The sequence below is a fragment of the Salvelinus sp. IW2-2015 genome, linkage group LG13, assembly GCF_002910315.2.
Source record: "Salvelinus sp. IW2-2015 linkage group LG13, ASM291031v2, whole genome shotgun sequence".
NCBI lineage: Eukaryota > Metazoa > Chordata > Actinopteri > Salmoniformes > Salmonidae > Salvelinus > Salvelinus sp. IW2-2015.
Window position 1 is genome coordinate 47,611,400 of NC_036853.1, and position 2,947 is coordinate 47,614,346.

Consider the following 2,947-nt stretch of genomic DNA (forward strand, 5'->3'; position numbering starts at 1 on the left):
AGAGAGAGATTAGTGTAAAAAAACAGGACATCACCACCAGTATCTACGTGTCTCCATCCCCGGAATGAACAGCCTCTGGCTCTGGTGAAATCCGGTAAATAGTCTGAGCCGGGAGCAGAAGGACAGCCCAGTCTCCCCAGACTGGCTGATATCTGGTCAGGTCCTGTATGTAAGAGACTGTGAGTTACAGTTAAAGTCTTGTTGTTTGTCTTGACTTGAGGACGGCGTTCACCGTTCACTGACCTCCGTGGTGCTGCGTCGGTCTGGGCTGCGCTGCGGCGGTGGTAGGTCCTCGACATCAGTCCTGGCTGTCTCTCCTGTGCCGTGGGTCCTCCTCTCCTTCAGACCTCTCTAGCTTCACCCGGGACCTGCAGCCTCTGCACGATGACAAGAAGAGAGAAGGTTATTACCGGTACATAAGTAGAATTGGATAACAATGTCTTAGGGAAGTCTCACAAGCTCCCCTATGGCAGATGTACATGTGAATGGCTTAAGGGTGCCTTTCCGAAATGAATTGCCACATTTGATTTACAAAGTAACTGTAATGCAACACTAAACGAGCAGGGCTCTCCAACCTTGTCCTTGGAGAGATACCCTTGTGTAGGTTCACGCCAACCACAGTTTCTAAGTAACCTGATTCAGCTTATCGACCAGCTAATTATTAGCAACGGTGCGCTAGATTAGGGTTAGAGTGAGAACCTCAGGACTGCAGCCACCCAGAACAAGGTTGGAGAGCCCTGCACTGACCTCATCACGATAACATGCTGGGTTGAGGATCCACTCCCTCATCAACTGTAATTGGTTGGTCATCTCTCCATGTATTGTGTCCTGCTGGCTTCACAAGCTCCTGTGACCTCCAGTGAGATGTCCTTCACCTGAGAGCATGATTGGGAAAAAGAGGTGGTTAGGTTAACTACTGTGTATAGACTCTTTCTGTGTTTGCAAACAATGCAACACAAGGGCGATTAGTGCAATTTGATTACTGAACACGTGGAGTTTTCAGAATACAAACATAAAATATTTACATATTTCATGATTGTATTTCACACTACTTTTGGATCATAATGGTTTTAAGTCTTGTATGAATGTCCTGTTTAAAGGCCCAGTGAAGTCAAAACAATATTTCTTGTTTTATATATACAGTACAAGTCAAAAGTTTGGACACATTTACTCATTCAAGGGTTTTATTTTTACTATTTAATAGTGAAGTCTATGAAATAACACATATAGAATCATGTAGTGACCAAAAAAAGGGTTCAACAATCCAAATATATTTTTTATTTGTGATTCTCAAAGTACCACCCTTTTTGCCTTGATAGCTTTGCACACTCTTGGTATTCTCTCAACAGCTTCATGAGTAGTCACCTGGAATGCATTTCAATTAAGTTGTGGCGTTAAAAGTTAATTTCTGGAATTTCTTTCCTTCTTAATGTGTTTGAGCCAATCAGTTGTGTTGTGACAAGTAGGAGTGGTATCCAGAAGATAGCCTATTTTTAAAAGACCAAGTCCATATTATGGCAAGAACAGCTCAAATAAGCAAGAGAAACAATAGTCCATCATTACTTTAAGACATGAAGGTCAGTCAATCCGGAAAATTAAGAACTTTGAACGTTTCTTCAAGTGCAGTCGCAAAAAATCCTCAAGTGCTATGATGAAACTGGCTCTCATGAGGACTGCCACAGGAAATGAAGACGCAGAGTCACCTAGAGGATAAGTCCGCAGAGATAAGTTCATTAGTTACCAGCCTCAGAAATTGCAGCCCCGAAAGAATTCTTCACAGCGTTCAACAGACACATCTCACATCAACTGTCAGAGAGAGACTGTGTGAATCAGGCCTTCATGGTCGAACTTGCTGCAAAGAAACCACTACTAAAGGAACCAATATAAGAAGAGACTTGCTTGGGCCAATGAACACAAGCAATGGACATTAGACAGTGGAAATCTGTCCTTTGATCTGACGATTCCAAATTTGAGATTTTTGGTCCAACCGCCATGTCTTTGGGAGACGCAGAGTAGGAGAATGGGTGATCTCCGCATGTGTAGTTCCACCGTGAAGCATGGAGGTGGTGGTGTGATGGTGCTTTGCTGGTGACACGTGTGGTGATTTATTAGAATAAGGCACACTTAACCAGCATGGCTACCACAGCATTCTGCAGCAATACACCATCCCTCTGGTTTGCGCTTAGTGGGACTATCATTTTGTTTTTCAACAGGACCATGACCCAAAACACACCTCCAGGCTGTGTAAAGGCTATTTGACCAAGAAGGAGAGTGATGGAGTGCTGCATCAGATGACCTGCCTCCACAATCCCCCAACCTCAACCTAATTGAGTGGTTTGCGATGTACCGCAGAGTGAAGGAAAAGCAGCCAACAAGTGCTCAGCAATAGTGGGAACTCCAAGACTGTTTGAAAATAATTCTTAATGAAGTTGATGGAGAGAATGCCAAGAGGGTTCAAAGCTGTTTTTTGGTTACTACATGATTCCATGTGTTATTTCATAGTTTGTCTTCACTATTATCCACAATGTAGAAAATATTCCAAATAAAGAAAACCTTGAATGAGTAGATGTCCAAACTTTTGACTGGTACTGTATATCCACACTGAGGTTAGAATGGTCCTGTAAATTGTGAAATATGATAATCCTTTTAGTTTAAGAGCTATTTGAAAAGACCACCTGAAATGTTCAGCCTGTTTGGTGGATGGAGTTTTGGCCTGCCTGGTAACATTAGTTAAGTAAAGATTAACCCATTTTGAATGTTATATATTTTTTTGTGCATCTCTGAGCGATGTTCTATCCATTCCCTGCTTCTTTTCATGTGTATCTAAGCTATTGCCATTCAAGCAGGCAGCAATTCGGCCAGTAGATTTAGCATTGTGATAAAGCCGCTGTCACTCCACTGGAAGTTAATAGACTACGACTTTTAGATTGCGAAATCTTATCATGCA